We start from the raw sequence: 14,642 nt of genomic DNA on the forward strand, positions 1-14,642 counted from the left end.
CACGCTTCCTGGGCGCCACCCTGCCTGGTTTGGTGGCATTAGCATAAGGAAGTTGCTCCTATAAGCTTGCATGATCTTGATCACCATAGGCCAGCTTCCTTTATATAAGGCATAAGCAGGAAAGAGAAGCACTCTCTCACTCACTCACTCTCTTTCCCACTCTCTCAATCTCTGTCTCCCTCTCTCCCCTCATTCTTCTTCTCATTCGCTCCCCCCGGCTGTTGCTTCTTCTCACTCACCTTCTCCCGGCCTTCCGAGCAACAATAAAGAACTGAAGTGAACCAGGTCTGTGTACGTATCGCTGTCGTCACCGCAACAAGGGGCGAACGCGGTAGGGAGGCAAAAACTCAGAAACTGGTAGTTCTTGAGCAAGTTCTGGCCATTTAAGACTGGATGCCACAGGGGTTGTCATTTGGCACCCTGGCCAGGAAGCTGCAGATTAGGGTCAGTTCCCTTTTTTATGTATGGTCTGGCTGCTGTCCATTTACATATCCAGTCTCCCAGTATTAACTCGTGTGATCCTCCCAATCACTCTGATTATCATGTTGTTTTAGAGAGGACGAAACCCAATCCCAGACAGGTTAAGGCACATGCCCAAGGTCACGCAACTCAGGAGCACAAGGTTAGCTAGGCTTTAGAGCTGGGCTCTCCCAAGCCCGCGAGGAGAGAGCTGGGACACGATGCCTTTAACAATCTGAGCTCTGCAACTCCTCAACTTTGTGGCCCTGGGCAAGTAACCTGGGAAACCCACCACCTGCACAGGACAACTGACAGAGCCACACCGAGGAGCCTCCGCCTGCAAAGTACTAGTTGCACAGGCATGTGTTGAGTGCCTACTGTGTACTGCATTTATTGTTTACTGTATACAGGGCATGGTTCTAAGCACCTAAGATCTTATAAACTCTTACAATCCTCAGGACCCCCTGTCACTGGGATCTGTTACTGGCCCCATCTGCCAATGAGGGTCTGAACTTCATCCAAGTTCACACAGCAGGTAGGAAGTGGTGCCATGTGGAATCCAGGCCCCTGGGGCCAGAGTTGGTGTTTTAATCCCTGTACTTCCTGCCTCTCAGATGAAGTAGTGGCTGTGAACGGGCAGCAGGGCACCCAGGACAGTTCAGGCAGCACAAATCCTCAGCTGAGGCCTGTTTAAATCGGTTTCTTTTCCTTGGGTGGCTCCTGCAGGGCCTCTTCAAAAGGGGACCTTGGAAACAGAATGTGGAGGAAAGAGCCTCTCCCTCCGGTAGTGGACAACATTCATGCTTCCTAAGAGTCGGGAAAATCCGTGTCTAAGGATTTTGCTGCTGGTATGGTTCCAACGGGGTGGAAATCTGGCCTAGATGCCCGTGGCCCTCCATTCTCCCTGGGTTACTTCCCCCTTGTGTCCTCATCTGGGCCAGGCTAAGGGAAGTCTCTAGAAGGTGCTGGCTGCAGCGCCCCTTGGCAGTCCCTTGTTCTCCAACCTCACAGGCTTCCTGACAGCTGCTATTTCTCACTCCACCCTCCTCGTCCCAAGTTTGCACATCTGTGCGTTACATCACTAGGCTGAGGAGGTGACACACCCTGGAAGGCCACTGGTCTGTGTTTCTGCCAGCCTCTTGCCTAGGGGACAGCCAGCGTCTTTCTCCCCAGGACCCTGCCCACTGGCCCCTGCACCCTCCAGGGCTGTACTTTCTCTGTGGCCTGGGTCTAAGGGGCCATCTCTTTTTTGGGTCTTTCAAATCCTTCTGAGAAGTCACACCAATCACCAGTCACCCCCACCAAAAACTAAACTAGGGATGTTATCCATTGTTATCTTACCACGAAAAATTCCTGGAAAAAACAACTGTGCTAGTGCCATCATTTTCTACAAGAAGGGACGCATTAGCACCAGAAAAGGTGAGAACATCATTTTGGAGTGAAGGACAGCCCTTTAAGTAAATCTGACTTTCTGGAAAACTCTTGTTCACTTTGCTGCTATTGTTGGGGAAAGCGGGACAGTTGGTCAAAGTGGGCAACTGTGCCTGGAACATGTGGGGACCAGTGTCCTAAGGAGGCTCCCTCTGGCGTCCAGATCCAGGATAGTGACTTTCCTGGTGGTGTCCCCCCTTCCCCCAACCCCTGCCCCAACCCCGCTGGTGCTCTCAGCCACCTTGCTTTCCTGACAGAATTACACTGCCCTGTCCGCCTTTTCTCAGATCAACTCTCACATCCATTCCCATTGCCTTCTGGGGTCCCCTGAGTCCTGGATGTTATTACACCCACAGTGTCTGTGAGCCAGATGTTTGGGAAGCAACTACAAGGTCATTTGTCTAACTCCTGTTGCTTTTCAGTGGGAATGACAAAGTACCATTAGGCAAAGTGCCACAGGAAAGGTACCAACTCTCTTAAAAACAGCAGCCTCCTGTACAACACAGAGAAGACAGGTGGTGATTATACAGCATCTTGCTACACTGATGGACAGTGACTGTAGTGGGGTGTGTGGGGGGGACTTGGTGAGGTGGGAAGCCTGGTAAACATAGTGTTCTTCATGTAATTGTAGATTAATGATAGCAAAAAGAAAAAAAAAAGAAAAAAAACAGCACCCTCCTTTCTCTATAGCTTACCCCTGTGGCTTCATTATTCATAAACCACCCTTCATCCCACAGACATGGCCCATGTGTGTATAATATACAAAAATTAGAGCTCATATTCAAACTGCTGTTGTCCCAGCAACAAAACCCCTTTCACTGCTTTTAAATCCTTTAACCCCTTTTCTGCCCAATTATCTGTATCGCTATAAAACTGCTTTGAAATCATACACAGACATACACAGTAAGAAGAACTCTGATGGAGTTACTGGCCGAGTGCTTTGAGCCACATCTAATTCTCAGTCGCAGATGACAATTCAGATATGCCTTAAAGGATAAGTGTGGCAGGCAGAGGGGATGGTCTGAAGGTGATGTTGGAAGTTCAGGCCTCCAGAGCATGAGGGCCCTGGGGCTTAGATGAGGGTCAGGGGAGGGTCTCGTATGACTGGGCTGTGGAGTTGGACTTTTTTCTAAGGGCAATAGGGAGCCCTGGAGGGTTCTAAGCAGCAGAGACATGAATTTTAGACCTGAGGCCAGGCTCCCTAGGCCATGTTGGGCCAGTGTGGTGACAGGTGGAAAGTGCAGGCAGTCAGGGAGCTGGGGCTGGGACAGTGGCTGTGTGGACAGGGAGGCTTGGCAGGAAGCAGGCTGACAAAGAACAAGTTGTGGAGGCTGGGACCCACACCCTGGGCTCCCAGCATCCCCCAGCAACAGGAGGCGCCAGCCCTGAGGCAGGGGAGGCTTTTGCTGCCTACAGCTAGTGTGATGGGAGAACCTCCATGGCCTGCCTAAGAAAGCTCCCAGCCACCTGGGGTGGTTGGCCTGCCTGGCAAGGTCAGGGATTAGGACACGCTTATTTCCAAGCCTGATGCCCTGCTGTGAAAATCTGCATTCTCCCTGTGCTCCTGAAGGGATGTTGGGTTACAGTCTCGGGCTGTATGGACAGAGCTCCCCTGGCCTCAGGAATGCAGGCTGGGTGGGGAGAAGAGTGAAGCATGGACAAGGGTGGTTCCCAGGGGTCCCATTCGGGTGTGGGGAGCACCCCGCTGGGCATCCATCTGGAGCTGTGACAGTGATGCCAATAGGCCCTTCACTTGGAAGAAGCTGTCTGGGGGAGGGCTTAGTGCTGGAAGACAGAGGCACCACCTTGCAGTACACCAGCTGTGTGACCCTGGACGGGTGACTCGTGTCCTGGATGCAGCCTCATTGTCCGCAAACTGGGAATGACAGGCTCTATCTCCACACACTGGACAGACAGACTCAGTCCCAAGCTCTAATTGTTCAGATGGAGGCACCACCAGGGCACTTGGAGCCATGACCAGCTCTCAACTGCAGGGCTCAGAAGAGGGTCCATGTGCCAGGTAACTTTGGGCAGCGGGTCATTTCTGTGTGAAGCATTGTCACACCTATCTTTTCATGTTGCTTGGACTTTGGGCCAGGAGAGGCAGAAGCAGCGATGTTAGTCCAGAGAGGTCAGCTCTGAAGAATGAATTTTTTTTGTCTTCGGCAAGAGGGAGGGTGTCTGAGAATGCTGTGGGCAACCTGTTTCCACTCCCCCAGCCTGGAGGAGCAGCCTGTACGCAAACGTTCCACGGGACCCCGCGATGTCTCCCTGCCTCAGTTTCCCCATCATTCCACTGCTGCTCCTTTTTCTTAGTCATACGCCACCCCTGCCCTCCCCACAAGGTCCTAGGGCTGGTGCCCTGAGTGGCACAGGGTACTCCAGCCTGTGCAGGGGGATTGCTGCCCAGGGTGGGGGAGACCTGGGTCCCACAGAGCCTTCTGTACTCTCTTTGCCCTCTCTACCACTCTGGTCTCCCAGATGCCACTGTGAACTGGAACTCCCAGAAGCCCTGGAGGAGGTCAGGAGGGCTGCCACCCATCAGGAGGGTGCTGTCTGCCAAAGTCCACCCAACGTTACCTACCAAAGGACCTCCATCTACTGATACCGAATCATGGGATGCTGGCCTGCCCACACCCAGCCTGCAGCTGCAGTCTCCCCAACTTTCTTGTCCACTGAGATCTCTGCCTGAGGCCCCAAGAAGAAAACCAGTGTGCTCCGGGCTGCCTCCCCCCACCATCGTGCTTGATGACTCCCTCCAAAGAGGGGGCGCATCAGGGACAGTTTTCCATCTGGCCCCCTTGTCCTGTGCTCGGGGTCAGCACACTGCCCTTGGTGTCCTCACTGGAGCTTCCCAGAAACACCCATTCCAGAGTCATAGTGGGACTTCAGATCAGGGTGGGGATGGGCTGGAGGGTCTACAGGTCAGAGTTGGGGGTAAGGTCTCTAGATCAGGGTGCGGGTGAATATATGCATTGGTCTCCATCTCCTGTTCCTGGCTCAGAGCTCCTGAAACCCTTGTAATTTCCTACATGATAAGAGCCCTAGGAGCATCTTTTGTTTCAATATTTGGTCTTTGGCCCCAGTTCCTGACACAGAGCTCCAAATCCCTTGCAATTGCCTGGGTGATGGCAATGTCTTCTGTTCTAATAAGGCAACTCTGGGTGGGCTCCTGGATGGGAGGGGGTTGCCAGAAAAACCAAGCCATGAATAAAGGCTTGGACCTTTCAGCCCCAACCCCTGTCCTCTGGGAAGGAGAGAAGGACTGGAAATTGAGTTAATGATCCACTGTACCTACACAATGGAGCCTCCATAAAAATCCCAAAAGCACAGGGTTCAGAGAGCTTCTGGGTTGGTGAATTCATCTGTATGCCAGGAGGGTGCTCACCCCAGCTCCCCAGGGACAGGAGTTCCTGCGCTCAGGTCTCTCCCAGACCTCACCTTGTGTACCTCTTCATCTGACTGTTCTTCTGTACCCCTTATCCTCTCCTTTATTATATAATAAACCAGTAAACATAAATAAGTATTTCCCTGAGTTCTGTGAGCTGTCCTAGCAAATGGCTGAACCCACGGAAGGGACCACGGGAACCTTCGATTCATAGCCAGTTGATCAGAAGCACCCATGACAACTGCAGGACACCCAGCTGGTGTTTCAGGGAATTGCTTGGTGTGGAAAACCTACACGTCGGGTCAGAAGTGAAGTGTCATGTGTAAGCAAAGGAGACACACAGTGACTCTTTCCTGTAGTGGGGGAGTCTGTAGGTTGGTGGGGTGGGATGGAGGTGGAACCCTGGACTTGCCCCCAACTCCTTGTATGATTTTGGGTAGATTTCTCCCCCACCATTATGGTCCTGGGTTCATAATTCAAGGGGAGGAGTGTATGGTAAATTACTTTGGGTTTTGAATATAAGATCTGCATACAGAGCACATTTGTAGGCTTGACTTAAAGAACACCTGGCTTAAGAAATAAAACTTTCAAATGACTTTCAAATCCCATAATGCACCTCTCCAGCCTCCCCAAAAGCACCTGCTTTTTTGAATTCAGTTTTCCTCTTTGCTTTGCTTTTCTTCATACTCAACTGAGGCTGTGCTGCTTTTGCATGCTTTCAATCGGTATGTGCATGGAGCCATGCTGCCGGTATTCTGTGAGTTTCCTTGGGCTGCTCAATATGATGTTTGTGACTTGCCCACAGAAATGATAGTGGCTACAGAGTGTCCCACTGTGCCATGTCCTGAACATACTCACCTGTTCTGCTGGTGGACCTTTCGCTTGTTTCCAGTTTGGGTGCTTGCTCAGTTCAGGGGTGGGTTTTTGTTTGTTTGTTTGTTTGTTGCCAATTTGTCTCTGTCCCCTGGTTTCATTGCACAGGTAGGTGTCTCTGGGCACACATCTAGGAGAGAGTCAAGTCGTGGGGAACATGTGCCTTTGCTTTTATACGATAACGTCCAATTGTTTTCCCAAGTGGTTGCACCACTTTACATTCTCACAGCAGAATAGAATATCTTTGTGTCCGCTTATGTGTGAAGACAAGTTGTATGGTCCCAGGCTTTTAATTTTTGCCGGTGTTGTCATTGTACAAAACAAATAAACAAATAAACAAACAAAGCCTGATGACACATGAGTTTGGGCATCTCTCAAAACTTCGAGGGGGGGAGCGGAGCCAAGATGGGGACATGAGTAGTTCAGTGGAAATCTCCTCCCAAAAACATATATATTAATGAAAATACAATAAATACAACTATTCCTAAAAGAGGCACCAGTGGATACAGTACAACAGCCAGGATACATCTACATCTGCAAGAACTCAACATCACACAAAGGGGGTAAGATACAAGCCACGGCCCAGCAGGACCTGAACACCTCCCCCACCCCAGAACCCGGTGGGAAGAAAGGAGTCAGAATGGGGAAGGAGTGAAAGCCCAGGACTGCTAAACAACCAGCTCTAGAAATCTGCACCCGGAGCGCAGACACACAGTGCACGGGGTGCTGGATATTAGAGAAACCAAAAAGCAAAACCTGCAGGCAGGTCCTCGTAACCAGCGCCCCTGAGACAAAAGAAAAGTGAGTGCTTTCTGCAAGTCTTAAAGAGACAGGGACCCCATAGCTGGACGAAGTTGTCCTGGCACACTTAGCCAGCAGCTGGGAATCCCAGGGAACTTTAGGCGCCCTAATCCCTTGGGCAGCAGCCCAGCTCTGAAGCCCCTCACAGCAATAAGCAGCCTGCCAGTCATTCCCCCAACTGTTGCGGACCCCGACACACTGACCAAGCAGTGGGAGAGTGGCAGCATGCACCAGGGGCAGCGGTGCCAGAGGGGACCAGGAGTGGCCCGCGTGCGCCGGTGGCGGTGGTGCTACAGGGAAACAGGAGAGGCCCGCACGTACCTGCAGCGGCGCCAGAGGGGCCCAAATGCAGCCCGTGTGCACCAGCGGTGGCAGCACCAAAAGGGCCCGGGAAAGGCCCACCGAATCCAGCAGAGAAGTGGCCCAGGAGCAGCCACGCCCCCAGCAGCCATCTGGAATCCCAGCCCAACACACAGCCGCCCAGGCCAGACCCAAAGGCTGCTGCTATTACACAGCTGCCCGGTAGGGGCGCCACTTTTGCAAGGGAGCACACCCGGCGTGCCTGCTACTCCCCACAGGGCTCTGCTGCTCTGACGGAGACCCCGCCTACAGCAGCTTAGGAGATTAACCCAGTGGCTGCTCCAGGAGTGCGGATAACCGACACCGGCAGCAGAGAAGGGCAAGGCATCCAGCAAGCAGGAAAGGACTTTCTTCTCCCAGCTGACACACCCGCAACCTGCCTACAGCCACTGCTACCACCATGAAAAGGCAGAAGAATTTACTCCAGTACAAAATAGTCCAGACAACCCCTGAGAGATGACCTGCGGAGATAGACCTAATCAGTCTCCCTGAAAAAGAACTCAAAATAAAAATCATAAACTTGCTGATGGATCTGCAAAGAAATATGCAAGAGCTAAAGGAGCAAGTACAGAGGGAGACTACAGAAATAAAACAATCTCTGGAAGGACTTAAAAGCAGAATGCACAGGCTGCAAGAGGCCATTAATGGAATAGAAACCAGAGAACAGGAACGCATAGAAGCAGATGGAGAGAGAGATAAAAGGATCTCCAGAAATGAAACAATATTAAGAGAACTATGTGACCAATCCAAAAGGAACAATATCCTCATTATAGGGGTACCAGAAGAAGAGAGAGAAAAGGGATAGAAAGTGTCTTTGAAGAAATAACTGCTGAAAACTTCCCCAAACTGGGAGAGGAAATAATTGCTCAGACCACAGAAGCACACAGAACTCCTGAGAGAAGGGACTCAAAGAGGACAACACCAAGACACATAATAATTAAAATGGCAAAGATCAAGGACAAGGACAGAGTATTAAAGGCAGCCAGAGAGAAAAAAAAGGTCACCTATAAGGAAAACCCATCATGCAATCATCAGACTTCTCAACAGAAACCTTACAGGCCAGAAGAGAATGGCATGATATATTTAATGCAATGAAACAGAAGGGCCTTGAACCAAGAATACTGTATCCAGCACGATTATCATTTAAATATGAAGGATGGATTAAACAATTCCCAGACAAGCAAAAGTTGAGGGAATTTGCCTCCCACAGACCACGTCCACAGGGTATTTTAGAGGGACTGTTCTAGATGGGAGCACTCCTAAAAAGAGCACAGAACAAAACACCCAACATATGAAGAATGAAGGAGGAGGAATAAGAAGGGAGAGACATAAAGAATCATCAGACAGTCTTTATAAAAGCTCAATAAGCAAGTTAAGTTAGACAGTAAGATAGTAAAGAAGTTAACCTTGAACCTTTGGTAAACACAAACTTAAAGCCTGCATTGGCAATAAGTACATATCTTTCAATAATCACCCTAAATGTAAATGGACTGAATGCACCAATCAAAATACAAAGAGTAATAGAATGGATAATAAAGCAAGACCCATCTATATACTGCTTACAAGAGACTCACCTCAAACCCAAAGACATGCACAGATTAAAAGTCAAGGGATGGAAAAAGATATTTCATGCAAACAACAGGGAGAAAAAAGCAGGTGTTGCAGTACTAGTATTGGAAAAAATAGACGTCAAAACAAAGAAAGTGACAAGAGATAAAGAAGGACATTACATAATGATAAAGGGTTCAGTCCAACAAGAGGATATAACTATTATAAATATATATGCACCCAATACAGGAGCACCAACATATGTGAAACAAATACTAACAGAATTAAAGGAGGAAATAGAATGCAATGCATTCATTTTGGAAGACTTCAACACACCACTCACTCCAAAGGACAGATCCACCAGACAGAAAATAAGTAAGGACACAGAGGCACTGAACAACACACTAGAACAGATGGACCTAATAGACATCTATAGAACTCTACATACAAAAGCAACAGGATACACATGCTTCTCAAGTGCACATGGAACATTCTCCAGAATAGACCACATACTAGGCAACAAAAAGAGCCTCAGTAAATTCCAAAAGATTGAAATCCTAGCAACCAACTTTTCAGACCACAAAGGTATAAAACTAGGAATAAATTGTATAAAGAAAGCAACAAGGCTCACAAATACATGGAGGCTTAACAACATGCTCCTAAATAGTCAATGGATCAATGACCAAATTAAAATGGAGATCCAGCAATATATGGAAATAAATGACAACAACAACACAAAGCCCCAACTTCTGTGGGACGCAGCAAAAGCAGTCTCAAGAGGAAAGTATACAGCAACCCCAGGCATATTTAAAGAAGGAAGAACAATCCCAAATGAATAGTCTAATGTCACAATTATCAAAATTGGAAAAAGAAGAACTATGAGGCCTAAGATCAGCAGAAGGAGGGACATAATAAAGATCAGAGAAGAAATAAACAAAATTGAGAAGAATAAAACAATAGAAAAAATCAATGAAACCAAGAGCTGGTTCTTTGAGAAAATAAACAAAATAGATAAGCCTCTAGCCAGACCTATTAAGAGAAAAAGAGAATCAACACACATCAACAGAATCAGAAACGAGAAAGGAAAAATCATGACAGACCCCACAGAAATACAAAGAATTATTAGAGAATACTATGAAAACCTATACGCTAACAAGCTGGGAAACCTAGGAGAAATGGACAACCTCCTAGAAAAATACAACCTTCCCAGACTGACCCAGAAAGAAACAGAAAATCTAAACAGACCAATTACCAGCAACGAAATTGAAGTGGTAATCAAAAAACTACCCAAGAACAAAACCCCCGGGCCAGAGGGATTTACCTCGGAATTTTATCAGACATACAGAGAAGACATAATACCCATTCTCCTTAAAGTTTTCCAAAAAACAGAAGAGGAGGGAATACTCCCAAACTCATTCTATGAAGCCAACATCACTCTAATACCAAAACCAGGCAAAGACCCCACCAAAAAAGAAAACTACAGACCAATATCCCTGATGAACGTAGATGCAAAAATACTCAACAAAATATTAGCAAACTGAATTCAAAAATACATCAAAAGGATCATACACCATGACCAAGTGGGATTCATCCTAGGGATGTAAGGGTGGTACAACATTTGAAAATCCATCAACATCATCCATCACAAAAACAAAAAGAAGGACAAAAACCACATGATCATCTCCATAGATGCTGAAAAAGCATTCGACAAAATTCAACATCCATTCATGATAGAAACTCTCAACAAAATGTGTATAGAGGGCAAGTACCTCAACATAATAAAGGCCATCTATGATAAACCCACAGCCAACATCATACTGAACAGCGAGAGGCTGAAAGCTTTTCCTCTGAGATCGGGAACAAGACAGGGATGCCCACTCTCCCCACTGTTATTCAACATAGTACTGGAGGTCCTAGCCACAGCAATCAGACAAAACAAAGAAATACAAGGAATCCAGATTGGTAAAGAAGAAGTTAAACTGTCACTACTTGCAGATGACATGATATTGTACATAAAAATCCCTAAAGACTCCACTCCAAAACTACTAGAACTAATATTGGAATTCAGCAAAGTTGCAGGATACAAAATTAACACTCAGAAATCTGTGGCTTTCCTATACACTAACATTCCATTCACAATAACATCAAAAAGAATAAAATACCTAGGAATAAACCTAACCAAGGAAGTGAAAGACCTATACCCTGAAAACTATAAGACACTCTTAAGAGAAATTAAAGAGGACACTAACAAATGGAAACTCATCCCATGCTCCTGGAGAGGAAGAATTAATATCGTCAAAATGGCCATCCTGCCCAAAGCAATATACAGATTTGATGCAATGCCTATCAAATTACCAACAGCATTCTTCAATGAACTGGAACAAATAGTTCAAAAATTCATATGGAACCACCAAAGACCCCAAATAGCCAAAGCAATCCTGAGAAGGAAGAATAAAGTGGGGAGGATCTCACTCCCCAACTTCAAGCTCTACTAAAAAGCCACAGTAATCAAGAAAATGTGGTACTGGCACAAGAACAGAGCCACCGACCAGTGGAACAGAATAGAGACTCCAGACATTAACCCAAACATATATGGTCAATTAATATACGATAAAGGAGCCATGGACATACAATGGGGAAATGACAGTCTCTTCAACAGATGGTGTTGGCAAAACTGGACAGCTACATGTAGGAGAATGAAACTGGATCACTGTCTAACCCCATACACAAAAGTAAATTCAAAATGGATCAAAGACCTGAATGTAAGTCATGAAACCATAAAACTCTCAGAAAAATCATAGGCAAAAATCTCTTAGACATAAACATGAGTGACTTCTTCATGAACATATCTTTCCGGGCAAGGGAAACAACAGCAAAAATGAACAAGTGGGACTATATCAAGTTGAAAAGCTTCTGTACAGCAAAGGACACCATCAATAGAACAAAAAGGTATCCTACAGTATGGGAGAATATATTCATAAACGACAGATCCGATAAAGGGTTGACCTCCAAAATATATAAAAAGCTCACACACCTCAACAAACAAAAAGCAAATAATCCAATTAAAAAATGGGCAGAGGAGCTGAATAGACAGTTCTCTAAAGAAGTTCAGGTGGCCAACAGACATATGAAAAGATGTTCCACATCGCTTGTTGTCAGAGAAATGCAAATTAAAACCACAATGAGATATCACCTCACACCAGTAAGGATGGCCACCATCCAAAAGACAAACAACAATAAATGTTGGTGAGGTTGTGGAGAAAGGGGAACCCTCTTACACTGTTGGTGGGAATGTAAATTAGTTTAACCATTGTGTAAAACAGTATGGAAGTTTCTCAAAATGCTTAAAATAGAAATACCATTTGACCCAGGAATTCCCCTTCTAGGAATTTACCCTAAGAATGCGGCAGCCCAATTTGAAAAAGACAGATGCACTCCTATGTTTATCGCAGCACTATTTACAATAGCCAAGAAATGGAAGCAACCTAAATGTCCATCAGTAGATGAATAGATAAAGAAGATGTGGTACATATACACAATGGAATATTATTCTGCCATAAGAAGAAAACAAATCCTACCATTTGCAACAACATGGATGGGGCTAGAGGGTATTATGCTCAGTGAAACAAGCCAGGCAGAGAAAGACAAGTATCAAATGATTTCACTCATCTGTGGAGTATAAGAACAAAGGAAAAATTGAAGGAACAAAACATTAGCAGAATCGCAAGAATGGACTAACAGTTACCAAAGGGAAAGGGACTGGGGAGGATGGGTGGGAAGGGAGGGATAAGGAGGGGAAAGAAGAAAGCAGGCCTTACGATTAGCATGTGTAAAGTGGGGGGGGCGCATGGGGAGGGCTGTGCAACACAGAGAAGACAAGTAGTGATTCTACAGCATCTTGCTACGCTGATGGACAGTGACTGTAATCGGGGTTGTGACGGGTCTTGGTGAAGGGGGGAGCCTAGTAAGCATAATGTTCCTCATGTAATTGTAGATTAATGATACCAAAATAAAAATAAATAAAAAATAAATAAAGTTTGAGGGCCCAGAGAGTCTCCTCCTCTGTGAAATAGCTCCTGTGAGTTTGTTTTCTTTTGGGTGGTTCGTCTTTTTTCTTAATTATTTGTGGGATTATTTACCTATGCTAAACACTCACCCTTTTTCATCTGGAAGAATTGCCAATCCCTCTGCCAGTTTCTGCCTTGTCATTTAACTTTATCGGTTCTGTGAATGGACCGATAAATGGAAAGTTTTTAATATTCATGTAGCCAAATCTATCACCACTTTCTTCACAGTTCTACTCTCTGGAGACTTATTCAAACCAGAGATTTTCAATTTACTTCTTAGCAGCCCAACATTTTGTTCAAAAGAAGCCACATATAGATCCCAACACAGAACGCTCCCCCCCTTACTGGGCCAATTCTTTCCTTAAAAGACATTTCTTGGGCAAATGTTATCATATATCAAAGACTTCATTGCCATTGAGATTAATGTTACATATTTCTTAGTAGTTAACAACATATAATGTTCAGTGTTTAATTGAATCTTCATTGCAACAACACAACCCAGAAAGGTAAAGAGGTAACAGTCAACGAGAGCTCTGTAAACGCTGCCCGAGGTCACCCAGTGCACTTGCAAACCGGGCCAGCCACACACCGAGAAGGCCAGGCTCCAGGATGCCTCTCCTCTCTGGCCACTTTTTTTTTTTCTTTTAATCAATACAATTAAGCTGACTTACTTTACAAAATGATGCTTTGCTTTGCAAAGTAATTTCAGAGTATTGATAAATAACAAGCTGTGGTTAAGCATTTGAAATACAGATTTATTTTTATCCAAGTTTCCAGGGAAAGTAGTTTAGGAAAGCTTAGCATTTGCCTTAAATGACAAATGTATACATGAAGCAAACTCATGCTGTTTTGGAATGTGCTAAGACCTTGGAATATTTTGATCCAGATTTCCTCATTTTATGAAATAGGGACTGAAGTCCATCTTGTGGCAATCTGGGGAGGCAAGACACCCACGGTAGGCCTTCTGAGCATGCAGAGTTGCCTGGAAGCAGGGAATTGGGTGGGTAGTGGGTGAGGCTCCTCCACGTAGACAGGCAGGCTCCTCAGACAGGAATGGCTGCATGTTGGGGTGGGGTGGGCTGTGAAATTGATCTGGGCTGGCTCCGCCTGGGACCTGTATCCAGGGACTGGTTCCTTTGGGTGACAGACCTCCTGCTCCTCTGGGCCTGTGGCAAGCCCCCTTCTCACCTCCTTGGCCTTTTCAGCAACAGCAGTGCTGAGCAGGGAGGTGAGGGTCTCTGCCAGCCCATCTTAGACCTTCCCTCCACCTGGGCCATGTTCCAGCTATCTGCTAAAACGTGAATATGGCCACTGTGTTCCATCTGGAGGGCTCAGCCTCCAAGGTGTGCTTTGGGAGATGATGGGGATCTGGGAGTAAAGAAGGTCCTCCCAGATTTCTGGCCTTAAGGTCCCAGCCCAAGAAGCCTGCGGCTGGGGAAGAATCCATGAACCTTACTCCCCATGAAGACCCTCCCCTGGCTGCAGCTGATTCTCTGGAATATTCCTTCCTACTATCCAATCAGACTGAGGCCACGAACGTTTGAGACCCTTCATCCCTGTTGCCCCTTTTTTGCCTCAGGTGGGAGATGAGATGACACCTCAGACCCAGGTCCCAGGCTACTTCCTGTGAGAGCAGACACAGGGGGCCTAGGGTGTCTAGATACACTGTAGGGTGTGCTAGTGCACCTCTGGGGACCATCAACCTGCTTTAGAAT

This window comes from Manis pentadactyla, chromosome 10, assembly GCF_030020395.1.
Source record: "Manis pentadactyla isolate mManPen7 chromosome 10, mManPen7.hap1, whole genome shotgun sequence".
Taxonomy (NCBI): domain Eukaryota; kingdom Metazoa; phylum Chordata; class Mammalia; order Pholidota; family Manidae; genus Manis; species Manis pentadactyla.